Genomic DNA, 13,949 nt, shown 5'->3' with positions numbered 1-13,949 from the left:
CGGCACGGGACTCGGGTTGGCCCCGCAGGCCACCATGGCCACCAGCCAGATGTGCTGCCGTAGTGAAGCCACCTTCCGCTCCAGCATGGGCTTGGAGATGATGGGCAGGGCCACCAGGAACGCGTGCCACTTGTGGCTCTCTAGGCCCCTCACCATCGACTCCTCCAGCGGGCGGAAGGCGTACTTGCCCAACGCAAACATGGACAGCAGGAAGGCCTTGGGGTCCTTGAGGCCCTCCGCTGCAGGAGACAAAAGCACTTCCGGGGGGTTCCCGCGCCAAGCCGACCCAGCTGTCCTGAGAGCTGCCCAGGTGCAAGCTGGGTCTACACAGCATGTGGCTTAAGACTGTCAGCCCTGGAGCTAGGCTGCCTGAGTTCAGATCCCAGCCTCGCCCCCTACGCCCTGTGTGGCATCAGGCTAGTTACCAGACCTCTCTGGGCTTTCCTGTACTTATCTGTAAAACCGAGGGATGATTGTAACCTACCTCCTAGGGGTGGCATGGTGGTGAACTGAGCTGGTGAAAGTGGTTCGTGGCCTCTGGTGAGCCCTCAAGAAACGTTAGCTGCTGGCCGCGACGTGTTGCCAGCATCTGCGTGGGCATGGGCGGATAGCATTTGCACTGCTCTAACTTGGCCAATACGTAAGCCAGTACCTACCCTTTTTTTTCCTTAATGCAAGTGACTGGTCTCCATCACAGGTGACTGAAATGGCAGCTGTAAGCAGCATTTCACCATGGGGGCCGTGTGACCCTGGGCAATCCCTCACCCCACTGTGGGCCTCCGTGGGAAGATGCTGGGGAAGGGGGAGGCAAGCCCTCAAGAATCCATCCCCCCCCACAATAAATAAAAACTAAAAATTAAAAAAATAAGTAAGGGGCTTCCCTGGTGGCGCAGTGGTTGGGAGTCCGCCTGCCGATGCAGGGGACACGGGTTCGTGCCCCGGTCCGGGAAGATCCCACGTGCCGTGGAGCGGCTGGGCCCGTGAGCCATGGCCGCTGAGCCTGCGCGTCCGGAGCCTGTGCTCCACAACGGGAGAGGCCACAACAGTGAGAGGCCCGCGTACCGCAAAAAAAAAAAATAAAAAAAATAATAAATAAATAAGGAAATAGGAATTTCCTGGCAGTCCTGCGGTTAGGACTCTGTGCTTTCACTGCCAAGGGCCCGGGTTCAATCCCTGGTTGGGGAATTAAGATCCCACAAGATGCTTGGCCAAAAAAAAAAAAAGAGAGAATTCAGCCCTCCAGAGCCCGCCCCTCACCCTCCAGCCTCTGCACACAGTCGTCCCGGATCTGGATGAGCACCCTCTCCTCCGAGAAGGAGCTGGGGTGGTGGCTGCACGAGGCGGCGATGCCCACATCCACCTTGGAGTGGATGCAGTAGAAGCGCTTGCCCCGCCGCCCCGGATCTCAAGGGCCAGCTGGACAAGGTTGGCAGCGAAGCTCTCCAACGTAATGATGAAGAAGAAGTCATACCGGCCCGGCAGCACCCGCTGGAGGTATTTGTCAGCCCAGAAGGCGTGTGCGCCTATGCCCGGCAGGTCCCAGATGACGATGTTGGGGTACTTGGGGTGCGGGTATGGCGTGGGGCCCATGGTCATTTCCACCACACCCGTGCAGGCCGAGGTGGGGTCCTCGCCCCCCCAGCCCCTGGATGGCGTTGACAAAGGTCGACTTGCCTGAGCCCGTTTTCCCCCGGTAACACCAATGTCCAGCCCGACATTCTCCAGAGGATGAAGCGTAGATTGTAACTTGGCGGCTACTGCTGGCAGGTCCCCCGCCTCAAAGGCCTCCTTCAGAGCCCTGGTGTCCTTCGAGAGCTCCAGTATCTTGGACTGGCTGAGGCATGATTGGAAGACTTTGCTTGCCATGGGCTGCCTGACCCCCAGCTCCCCGTCTTCAGGACTTGATGACAGGACAGGTAAGGGAGTATTTTCACTCTGAGTTGCCCTCTCTTCTCTACATCCCTCAGCCTGAAGTATTTGCGGCATCACCAGTAATAGCACTGAGTGTTACAGGATGCCAGGCCCGGTGCTAAGTGCTTTATTTAAGTTCGCATTTATTCATCACCACCAGCTTCTCCTCCTGGAGTATCTCATGAAATCCTCAAAACAGCCAGAAAAGATTCCTTCCCTTCCTATCCATATTTGGCATTGAAACGATAGATCACTTGCCCAAGGCCTCCAGCTAATTCCTGGGTATATTGGGAATGGGGCTGAGGTCTTTTGGTCCTGGAATTCAAAGTCTTGAAGTTGGGGGGGCATTTACCATGCACCAGGCACTGGGATCAACCATAAAGGGCAGTGATTAAGATCTGGAATCTTCATCATTGCTGGTAATCATAGATCAGGTTTATTTGATGTTTACTCTGGGCCAGCCACTGTTCTAACCATATACATGATTTCATCAAGTGCCCATTCTACAGAGCAGAAAACTGAGCCTCAGGGAGATAAAGGTCCCTTGCTAAATGTCTTACAGCCTGCACCAGAACCAGGATATGGGCCAGCTCCCTCTGATCCTTTTGCCATACAACCCCCCCCCCCAAATCTTTGCACAGCTAAGCCCCCACTACGTGCCAAGACCTCTTTGGGTGCTGCATTTCCAGCACTAGCAAGAGAGACGGGTCTAGTGCATTTGTGGAAACATTACTCATCCTCTCTGCCTGGCTCCTGAGTACGTGCATGTGCTCGGGAACCACAGGGCACACCTAGGCAAGCCCCGTCCTGCCTCTAGGCCTCTGAGGCCTCACCAGTGTGATGGACGGGCAGCCACGTTTACATCCTGGGATTGCGTGCCGGCATCTAATCCCAGCCGTGCCAGGGACTTGCGGGGTGACGTGGGGCAAGATATATCCCCTCTGGAGCCTTTATTTTCCCCTCTGTGAGGGGGGGTGGTGTCAGTTTCCTCACCTGTGGAGTGGAGAGATGACTCCTCCGAGCCCTCCCAGCTCTGCTGTTTTAGGAAGACTCCGGGTCTTACTGCTGGCAAGGTTCAGGAAGAGACGGGCTTGGAACATTGGGCTGAGCTGGATCTTTATTTGTGGGTAGCCATGGAAGGGTTCTGAGCAGGGAAGGGAGGGGTCCGAGGTGGACATTAGAAAGAGCCCTCCTGGGAACACCCTGACGGTCCAGTGGTTAGGACTCTGCGCTTTCACTGCCGAGGGCCTGGGTTCGATCCCTGGTTGGGAAACTAAGATCCTGCAAGCCACGTGGCGTGGCCCATAAATAAATAAATAATAAAAATAATTTTAAAACGAGCCCTCGTGGCCTTACGGTGCATGAGACTGGGGCCTGGGAGACAAGGTGAGGGGCTGGGGCAAGACCTAGGTGGGGAGGGGGAGGCCTCAGCTGGAACAGGGGCTGGGGGTTGAGATGGAAGGTGGGAAAGGGAGAGATGGAGGCAGAAGGGACAGGACGAGGCCACCAGTTGGAAGCAGGAGACAAAAGTCACCCAGGTGGGCTTCCCTGGTGGCGCAGTGGTTGAGAGTCTGCCTGCCGATGCAGGGGACACGGGTTCGTGCACCGGTCTGGGAAGATCCCACATGCCGCGGAGCGGCTGGTCCCGTGAGCCATGGCCGCTGGGCCTGCGCGTCCGGAGCCTGTGCTCCGCAACGGGAGAGGCCACAGCAGTGAGAGGCCCACGTACCGCAAAAAAAAAAAAAAAAAAAAAGAAAGAAAAGTCACCCAGGCTGTCTCTCTTAACCTTAGGCCCAGTGTGGTGAGAGCAGGCCTGAACTTTCCATCTCAGCCACTTGGGGTCGGCGAGTCCTGTGCTTAGGATGATGTCTGAGGGTCCACAGGTATAGGGATGTGGGCTGTGTTTTTGAGAATGGATTTGGAAGGGATCTTCTTTCTTGTGCATCTAGGGGGTCTGGGATATCCCTACCATGGTCCCTCGCACCTCCTTTGGTGCCAAAAGGTCCACATGAACCCCAAGTAGTCCTTGCAGAGCCAATGGGAGGCCTTCTGGGAAGAGGGGAATCTTTTGCAAAGCACAGAGCCCTTCAGCAAAGAAAACTGGCACTGCCATTAATCCTCCAGGTAAAAGTGGACCCTGTTAGTCTGTTTCCCAGAGTCAGGGGTAATGTGAGGCCCCCAGATGAAGCTAGAACCATCACCACGTTCTGGAACACCCTCAGGGCGTATTAGTGAGGCCACCTTCACAGCACCAGAGCTGCCTTCTGAATTTCTGGAAACTCGCCCTTCTCTGCACCTAAATCCCACCTTTCCCTGACCCTCATCCAAGGCCACAGATGCTCTTGGGGCAACCCCTGTCCTGTCTAATCCCCCCAGTCTGGTGGTTCATTTTTAAACATGCATGACCGTTGACTCAGCATGTGAGTTTGGGCTTGAGCAGATAAGGGTGTCAGATTCACTTCTTCATGCAGCCAAAGAGCCAAGCACAGAGCCAGAGGATGTGCCAACCAGTTGGGTTCCCAGGGTCTCCTGGGCCAGGCTAATACCATCACTCAGTGTGTTACACACCCTCTGTCATTCAAAGCCTCGCACAGAAATCCCAACAGGCGCCCTCACTGTCAGACCTGTGCCCTTTCAGCACCATCCCCAACATCTGCACCCAGCCACGCAGCCACACACACACAGACCCAGAACCCCAGTCTCAGCCAACTATTCACGGTCTTAGACCACAGCATCCAAATCACAGAGACGTACCAAGATTCCTCCCAATCACAGATACACCAGCAAGCTCGCCGCCACACACATCCACACGCGGACCCACTCACCATCTTTCTGAAATGAGACTCGTTCTAGGTGGCCGGTTGCGCCCCTGCCTCTTCCCTCCTTGCATGCTCACAGAATTGCCCACCTGCCCTCTCACCACCTCCGCTCTCATTCTGTTCCCCCAGTTTCCCCACGGTTTCCCGTGGCCACCTGGCCTCCCCTCTCCCTGCCACCCACCCCCACCATCACTCACAGGCAGCAGGGCTGGCCCAGGATGTCCCATCTCCCCCTCCTCTGTTTAACCCAGTTGCTAGGCACCATCGTGCCGAGCCCGGGCACGCGTTGGCCACCCCTCTCCCACCAGAGCAGGCCTTTGGGACTCTGGGGTTCTCAGAAAGGGACATGATTGCAGGCCCCAGTGCCCACTCAGCCACCCACCCAAGTTGACAGTGGGCTCCTGTCTTGGATCCAGGCCGGGCTGTCCTGTCGCCCCCAAATCCCTCATGGTCACTTGGGGACCAGGGAGAGAGAGACTGTTAAAGAGCTCTGACCCTCCCCCCCCCCATCCATACCTTGAACGTCTCCCTCCCAAGATCAATTCCTATCCCAGGTTCAGGACTTGGACTTGGGCCCACCTGTCACCCTCAGCCCTCCACACCCCGCCCCTCAGCAACTGCAGCTCTCATTTTCACCACATCAGCCTTTTTTGTCTGTTTGGTTGGTTTCGATAAGGCTTGGTTTGTGGGTGAGGCAGGAGGTTGGGGGCTGCACTTTCATTTGTCTTCCAACAAATCTCGCTTCTTCCAGCTGTCGAGAACGTACTTGAGGAGGAGGCCGAGCTTCTGGCAGGTCGAGAGCGGGTCTTCCTCGCCGCTCCCCTCCCCGGATGCCCGCTTTTCCATGCCGTTGTCACCAGCCACCTGCAGGCTAACCTCAGGCTGGGACCCCTCCTCCTCCAAGGCCTTGATGCGGACCTGCTGGGCATCCTCGGCCATCTCGTTGAGGCAGCCCCGGAGCCTGGCGTAGACGGTGCCGAAGCTGATGCCCCCCGGCCGCCAGCGTTCCGAACAGGGGGATGCCCTTCTCAAAGGCCCGGGCCACCCGCATGGCACCGTCGGACGACTGGGAGTAGAGCCGCAGGACAGTCTCGGGCGAGACCTCGTTGGCCAGCGGGGAGAGGATGGCCGAGCGCAGGTCACCGGCCTGTTTGCCCACCTGCTCGGCCGGCTTGGCTACCGAGTCGTCGTCCAGGCCGAAGCTGCGGTGGTAGCCGCGCAGCGAGCAGAGGAGCAGCGCATCGTCGTAGGCGGCCGCTGGCCGGGCCCAGGCAGAGCCTGGATGACGCCCAACACCAGGGCCGTCTTGAGCACCTGCTCCTGGAGCATGTCCTCCTCCTTCCGCAGGGCCTCCAGCGAGATGTCGGGCAGCGACAGCAGGCCGGCCTGCCGACGGCGCGCGGGCAGATCGTGCTCCCGGGTGGACACGAGCAGCGGAAGTCGTAGCGCGCGGGCGAGAGGTTGGACACGAGGAGGACGTGCGGGTCGTCACGCCGGCCCCACGCAGCCGCTCGGCGCGGTGCTCCCGGATCTCCTGCAGGGCCGCCGCCTCGCTGAAGCCCGAGGGTCGCTGGGTGCACGTGGCCGCCAGGTCCTCGTCTACCTTGGTGCGCACAAAGTAGAACTGTTTGCCCTGGCGCAGGATCTCGGAGGCCAGGCGGGTCTCCACGGCGCCGCAGCGGCGGGGGGAGACCAGCAGGAAGACATCATAGCGGCCGAAGTCCACCTGCTTCAGGTGGACTTGTCGGCCGGGCAGCCTGGAGAGCTGGCCCCCGGCAGGTCCCACAGGGTCACGTCTGGAAACTGCGGGTGCGTGTAGGGCGAGGGCTGCCTCGTGGTCTCTACGACGCCAGTGAGGGCCGCGCCGGGGTCCTCGGCGCCCAGGCCGCGGAGGGCGTTAATGAGGGACGACTTGCCTCCCCGGACTCGCCTGTGACGCCCACCTCCAGCCGGGTGCAACTCCCGGAGGCAGGAGGCGGCCTGGAGGATATCGCCCGACTCGAAGGCGGTGCGCAGGGCCTCCAGCTCTTCCTTGGCCGTGAGGATGGTGTTCTCCTCCTCCCCGGGCACCGCTGGCAACTTCGAAGTAGCCATGGTGACCGGCGGTTCAGAGGGCGCGGGGGCTGGGGGAGAGCCTCGGACGGACACGTGATCCTCAGCGTCTGCGGGGGAGCAGGGAGAAGGGAGCCGTTCACGCCTCCCGGGCCTTGGCGTGGGGCAGGGAGACAGACAAGCCGAGGATATAAGGGGAGTCCCTCTGGAGCCCCGCAACCCTCTCCTTCTCAAAAACCCGGGGTACGTTTTGGACACGAGGTAGGGGGCTTTGGAGTTTGGTAGGCCCAGGTTCCCAACCCATCTCTGACACTAACTTGCTGAGTGGCCTGGGGCAAAACTAACTTGCTGTGTAGCCTGGGGCACATCTCTGAGCCTGTTTGCTTCTCCGCTTCATGGGTGTAATGACTGACCTGCCTACTGAGGGGCTGAAAAGTCTTTGGAATAACCTAGGAACTCGGACCGTTTTATGGGCAGCTTGATACCCATGCAGTCACACGGGGCCCCACACTTAAAAGGCCCAGCTCTTTGCTTAATACTCTGATGACACTGATGAAAATTGTAACTATTTGAAGCAGGGGCCCTGCATTTTCATTTTGCACTGGGCCCCGAAATTTACTTAGCCAGACCTGCAACGGAAGGGGCTTCAGCCCAGCTCCTGCCAACCAGGCAGAGAGCCCTGCTCTTCTGCTGCGATCGGAAGCAGTGTGAAGTGATGACCAAGGGGACCCAGACCCTGGAGCCACACTGCCTGGGATCCAATCCGGGCCCTACCACATACTGGCTGAGAGATCTGGGGCAAGTTCCTTAGCTGTGCCTCACGTTCCTCATCTTATACATGAGGATCATGACGATCATAATAGCGAACCACCTCCTAGGGCTGTTGAAAATGAAATGAGTTCATACATATAAAGCACTTAAAATAGTGCCCGGGGAATCCCCTGGTGGTCCAGTGGTTAGGACTACGAGCGTCCACTGCAGGGGGCCAGGATTCGATCCCTGGTCGGGGAACTGAGATTCCAAAAGCCTTGAGGTGTGGCCAAAAATAAAATAAAATAATAATCAAATAAGATAGTGTCCGACCCAAAGCAGGTGGTCTGCGTTATCAGCATCATCGTCATTGTTCTGATCATTATTAATATTCTGAGCTGTGTGACGTCCCTGCCCTCTCTGAGCCTCGCCTGCACCATCTGCACCATGGAAGATAACCTTGGCCACGTCACAGGGCTGCTGTGACCATCGTGAGCCCCATCATCTTTCTCTAGGCCATCTTTGAAGACATTCTTGGGTGCAGCCAGGCATGGGGGGTGGCGCCCCCCACACCGGGCGTCTCATTAAACACCCAGCCCTGTTTGTCAGGCCTTGCTAGGCCAAGTCCCCTCCCACCTCTCAGAGCCTGTCATGATGGTCTCTCCTGTGATCCCATCCTCCTCACCTTGGAGCTTCCCTGGCCTCCCTCTTCCCAGTCACACGCTCTTCTTGTCCATCGCCTCTAAAATACACTTCCTCATTGACTAAGACTCTTCAGAGAACCCTGGGAGAGACGCTCAGGTCAGGGATCACTGTCCCCATCGGACGGAGACAGACTGAGGCTCAGACTAGACAAGGGATGTCCCCGCTCAGAGGCACAGCCGGGACTCAAACCCAGGTCCCTCTGAAGAGCTGCTCTTCCTTCAACCACACGTCTTTGCCTCCCCCTTCTCTCCTCGGCTACCCCCGTCCCCAGCCGCACCCAACCTCCTACAGAAGACCGTCCTTATTCCACTGTTCCCTCCAGGTCTGATCCCCCAGCCCAGGTCGGGGCATTTCCCCCAGGCTATACCCAGTCCCTCCTGTGCCCTGTCCCCTTAACCCATCCCAGGGCATGGCCTGGGTAGAGGAGAGGGGGATCCTAGGACAGGTCCCAATGCAAGGGGCGGACAGGCCAGTGGCCCCTGGGGTGGGCTTAGGGTTGAGGGAGCTGGGACTGGGATTGAACAGGGCCCAGCTGGAGAGCCCTGCCCTTGGGGCACTCATCTGCCCTGTAGGCTCTCTCTCCCCTCTCACTCTCCCCGCTGGTGGGGCTCCCCCCCCCCCGCCCCGCGGTTAGCACAAGGTCAGGGCCCATTGCTAGGATCCATTATAATAGCAAACCGCAGCTTAGTGGTCAGCCAGCCCTGGTACAATAATGTGAGGGTGATGTCAGAGGGTGGGGTCCCATGGTGGGCCCAGGACCCCACCCCCCAGCTGCTCATGGGGCCACCACTCCACCACACAAACCCAGAGACCAAGAGATGAAAAAATATTCTCAGAAATTCCCAGACAGCAAACACACAGACTAAGTTTCCTCCCCAGAATCCACAGCCACGCAACCCTGGCCCGAAAGGGAAAGGAAAGACACAGACCCTCAAATACAGAGTCATTACAGAAAAGCCAAACGCAGGCAAACGTACAGATATAACAGCCACGCAAGCAACACACATTCAGGCACACGCAAACTTGCCGACTGGAAGAGACACAGTTACTCACGCAGACAATGTACACAGATGAAATCCCCTGAAACCCACCACATCCATTCATTCTGCTCCAGCTCCTAATCCGTGTGGCCAGCCGTGATCCGGGGCCCCAGAAGTACATGAGGCTAGGCTTGGCCCTTGGAGGCTCCAGGTTGGAGGAAAGGGGGATGGTAGCAGCCCCGGGTGACTGTGGGCCAAGACAGCTGCCAGGCACCTGCACAAATGCATCCAATGCAGGCTGGCACGCTGCCAGGGGCGCTTCTCCAAGCTCCTGAGAGCGCCAGCCAGAGAGAGGCTGAACCCATGCCTGTCTGCCAAGTCTCCTCTTCTCTCTTCATTCATCAAACATTTAGCACCTCTCCAGGCCCCGTCCTGGGCTAGGTGCTGGGAACGCAGCAATGATCAAGACAGCCCCAGGCTCTGTCCCCACAGGACTCATAGTCCAGTGGCGGAGTCAGATCCATCCCCAGAGAGTGATGGCCCACATGGGGCCAGACTGGGATGGGGGACCCCAGAGGACTGTGGGAGTACCAAGGGGCCACCTGACCCAGCTCAGGATTCAAGGAGGGCTTCCTGGAGGAACAGGCATCTGAGCTGAGACCTGAAGGATGAGTAGGAGGGAGCCAGATCGCCTGCTAGGGAGGTGCATCCAGGCTAAGGAACCAACATATGCAAAGACGCTAAGCTGAGAGGGAGCTCTCATTTGCCCAGTAATTCACTCAGTTACTTGGCCATTCCACAAACATTTGTTTAGACCTGAACAGTCCCTGTGCTGGTCCAGAGATGTGACTCACACTCACCCCTGCTCCTACACACCCCCCGGGCTGGTAGGTGTGCTGACTTGCTCACACACTAAGGCTGAGTGTTCACTTACTGGCATTTATGATGTGCCAGGTGTGTGTGAAGCCTGTCAGATGGAGTAACTCATTTAACCTGGTCTAGAATTCTGTTCTCCCACCTGAAAAAAAAAGAATATATACATATATGTATAACTGAACCACTTTGCTGTACAGCAGAAATTAATGCAACATTGTAAATCAACTATACTTCAATTAAAATTTTTTTTAAAAAAAACAAAAATGAACAAAAAAACTTTACTGCTAAAAACTGCTAACCATCAAAAACAAAAAAAAGAAAAGGCAGCTCCATGATCACACCCAGGCAGTGCCAGCTACATCACAATGGCTGCCTGGCTGTAAAGCGCCATCGACAGTGACTCTTCCTGATTTCAGAATTGCTAAAATTCAGGGGGGATGAAAGGGGTGCATCTTAGAATCGATGAAGGTGTTTCCTGAGTGTTCATGCTGCATCTGCCAGTCCGGGAACACAGCAATGACGCAGACAGTATTTCCCGCAGGGAGGAAGTTTGTGCGATATACGTTTACTATGGACCAAGGCCCATTGGTTGATGTTCGGGACCCGGCAGTGGCCAAGACAGCCCCAGTCCTGTCCCCACAGGACTCAGAGTCCCGTGGGGAACACAGACCCACGCCCTGACCGTGACAACCCACAGTAGGTGAGGTGGGGATGGAATGGCCCAGAGGGCTGCGAGAGCCAGGGGATGCCTGACCCAGCAGTGTGTTGAGGTGCCAAGTCAGCGAAGGGTTTTTGGAGAAAGTTACTCACTCAGCACATGTTTTCTGAACACCTGCTCTGTGCCAGGCCCTGTGCTGGTCAAGGCTGGAGATACAGCCAGGACTAAGACGGTCCCTGGTGCTTCCTTCCGGAAGCTCCCGGTCCTCTGCCTCCTCTTCCTCCTCCCATTTCTCCTTCTCGCTTCTCATCCTCCTTTCCTCTTTGTCCTTCCTCTGTGTGTCTCTGAAAAATCCTAAAGCACCGCCTTAGAAATATCTACATATTATGACCTTCACCTTCCTGCCATTTGCCATCATCCTGGGGAAACCTGAAGCGTGTCCCCAGGGATTCATTCATTCATTCATTCAAATACGTATTGGCTGCCTTCTGGATCTGGACACAGTTCTGGGCACTGACACACTGGTGAACAAGACACAGATGGCCTTTGCCCTCATGGACCTTATATTTTTGGAAAGATATAGGTAATAAACAAAAATAAGGTAGTGTCCGATAGTGATAAGAAAAAAGAAGAACAAGATAGCAAGGGTACAGGGTGGGGTGGAGGGCTGGTAGACCACCTGTAACTATGGCTGCCAACAATTTCTCCCATCTCCGTGGACACATGCCACTCTTCCCATCAAGAGGGGGAGTCTCTGTCCTTTCCAGGATCTGAGCTGGACTTATGACTTGCTTTGATCAACAGAATGTAGAAGAAATGACATTCTGGGATTTCTAGGCCCAGGCTTTAAGAGGAAAGCTTCTGCTTTCTCCTTCTCAGAGCCCTGAGCTACCATATAGAGGTCCTGCTACCCTGCTGTAGAGACCCCATGGAGAAACAGAGACCCCATGGAGATGAGCCTGAAGCCATCTAGGATGTTCCAGCCCCAGCTGAGCTCCAGCTGAATGCACAGGAGTGACCCACAGGAGTGACCCTAGCCAATACCATGTGGAAGTAAAAGAACCATCCAGCTGAGCCCAGCCAACCCTCAGACTTGTGAGAAATATTAAATCATTGTTTTATGCCACTAAATAGCCAAATGATTTGGGAGAGGGAGTGTGCTATTTTTGATAGAGTGGTCTGGGAAATCCCATCTAAAAAGGTAACATTCTTCTATCTTAATAAAGTAAGGAAACAAGCCATGTGGACATTAGGAGGAAGAGCATTCCAGGCAAAGGGCATGGACGTGCAAAGGTCCTGAGGCAGAAGTGAGCCTGATGTGTCTGGGGAGAATCATGGTGGCTGGTGTGGCTGGAGCAGAGTGACAAGGGAGGGAGTTCTAGGACATGAGGTCTGAGAGGTGATCAGGGCCCAGATCTCATGCTAGGCAGTGAGGATTTATATACCTTTTACCTGTGGGGGAATCCAAGGCTTTTGGGGGGATGTCAAGAGGGGGCCAGAAATGAGGTGGGGGATCCTTCTGCACTCAGTCACGCAGTTTGGTCAGAACTAGTCAGGACTAGGATCAATAAGCTGGCATTGGGTGCAAAATTTAAGGGGGTGCCAAAAACTCAGTTATCAAGATAAATGATATTTTTACTGCAATATTTTTTTAATTTATTAATTTTTCATAAATTTATTTATTTATTTTTGGCTGTGTCGGGTCTTCATTGCTGCGCACAGGCTTTCTCTCATTGCAGCAAGCAGGGGCTACTCTTCATTGAGGTGCACGGGCTCCTCATTGCGGTGGTTTCTCTTGTTGCAGAGCACAGGTTCTAGGCGCACGGGCTTCAGTAGTTGTGGCACGTGGCTTGCAAGCTCTAGAGCACAGGCTCAGTAGTTGTGGTGCATGGGCTTAGTTGCTCCGTGGCATATGGGATCTTCCCAGACCAGGGCTCGAACTCATGTCCCCTGCATTGGCAGGCAGATTCTTAACCGCTGTGCCACCAGGGAATCCCTCTTCACAGCTTCTTGACTCCAATTTTGAGTTAGGTTTCCTTAACACATTTTCACATTTCCTCCTTTTGATCAAGATCTTTCTCTGAAAGCACAGCTGATCAAAAGTTGGGTCTTCTGTTCCTTATTAGAATAATTTTTGTCCTTCAGTACCAGGAAGGTACCGAATTCACTGCAAAGCACTGAGCCAACATTATTCTATTTAGTGCATTGTTTCTGCAGAGGTTTGACAGGCAAGAGATGTAAAGTTTTAAAATAATTATGCAAAGCAGAATTTAAAGTAGTATGACAAATCCAGTTTGTATAATCATCCTGAACCATGAACCCAGACCTGAGGGTAGTCAACTGAACAAGTTAAAGGACCATGAACAGTTAGATGAAATTTGTTGTAACCAATGCGCTTGTTCCCTGATCTTGTGTAATTGAGTTTCTACTTCTCCAGAGACATTTATCCATGTGAAAAAGGTACTTGCTATTGCATAGATGCCTCTTTCTTCAGCAGGTAGGTAATCAAGGGCTATGTGATTGTCCAAAACTATTTTAGTTAACAAGTCAAGTAATGGTTGTTGGGCTGCTATTGCTTTGGCTGTGGAATTGGCCAGTTTTCCTAATGTTAGGGAGAGATTTCTGATCATACGTTTATTGGCACTAAGTCCAACTCAAGGGAGAAAGGCTCTCCCTATGGAGGCAACCCCAGAGACATGTATGTCTCCAAGCTGTTCACGCCTGAATCTGTGGCTCAGGACTGGAGAGGTGACAGCCACGGAGGCCAGTAAAATTTTAATGGTCTCTAGACCAAACAGGGAGTTTTATTCTTGTTATTCTTTCCTTATGTCCATTTCTTTACACAGAGCCTGGACAAAAATTTACCCATGTTTGGGTTTAACAAGAGAAAGGGAAATGGACCAGGGCGGTCTCTAGAATCACGGACAGATCAGAGTTTTTGATGACAAATCCAGCTATCTCCCAGTTATCTCCCTTAACAATGGCCTGAGAGAAACGGATAATGGCATTATCTTTCCAGACCAATGCCAGAGTAAAGGAAAGAAAGGGAAGAAGAATGGAAGTGTTTTATATTTAGCTAAAGTAAGAAGTCTTTATCTGGCATCTTGGGAGGAAGCAGTCTACCTCAATGTCAGCTACATCTCTTCCTAGTCAATTTGATATGGAGGTCTCTGGCATTTGTACAGGATTGGATGCCAG

At 54.6% G+C, this 13,949-nt stretch overlaps 2 pseudogenes across 2 annotated transcripts; both read right to left on the bottom strand.

Annotated features, from left to right (window-relative positions):
* Positions 1-866: 866 nt before the first annotated feature.
* LOC309794799 (interferon-inducible GTPase 5-like) lies at positions 867-1,866 on the bottom strand (annotated as a pseudogene). The gene has a single exon. The product of its transcript is annotated as an interferon-inducible GTPase 5-like (transcript).
* A 3,581-nt stretch (positions 1,867-5,447) lies between these two features.
* On the bottom strand, positions 5,448-7,173 carry LOC309794665 (interferon-inducible GTPase 5-like; annotated as a pseudogene). Its single transcript has one exon. The product of its transcript is annotated as an interferon-inducible GTPase 5-like (transcript).
* Between the last annotated feature and the right edge of the window lie 6,776 nt (positions 7,174-13,949).

The sequence above is a fragment of the Mesoplodon mirus genome (assembly GCF_964341445.2).
Source record: "Mesoplodon mirus genome assembly, chromosome: 19".
Taxonomy (NCBI): domain Eukaryota; kingdom Metazoa; phylum Chordata; class Mammalia; order Artiodactyla; family Ziphiidae; genus Mesoplodon; species Mesoplodon mirus.
Note: the sequence above shows the minus strand (reverse complement) of the source record. Positions and strands in the feature narration are given on the sequence as shown.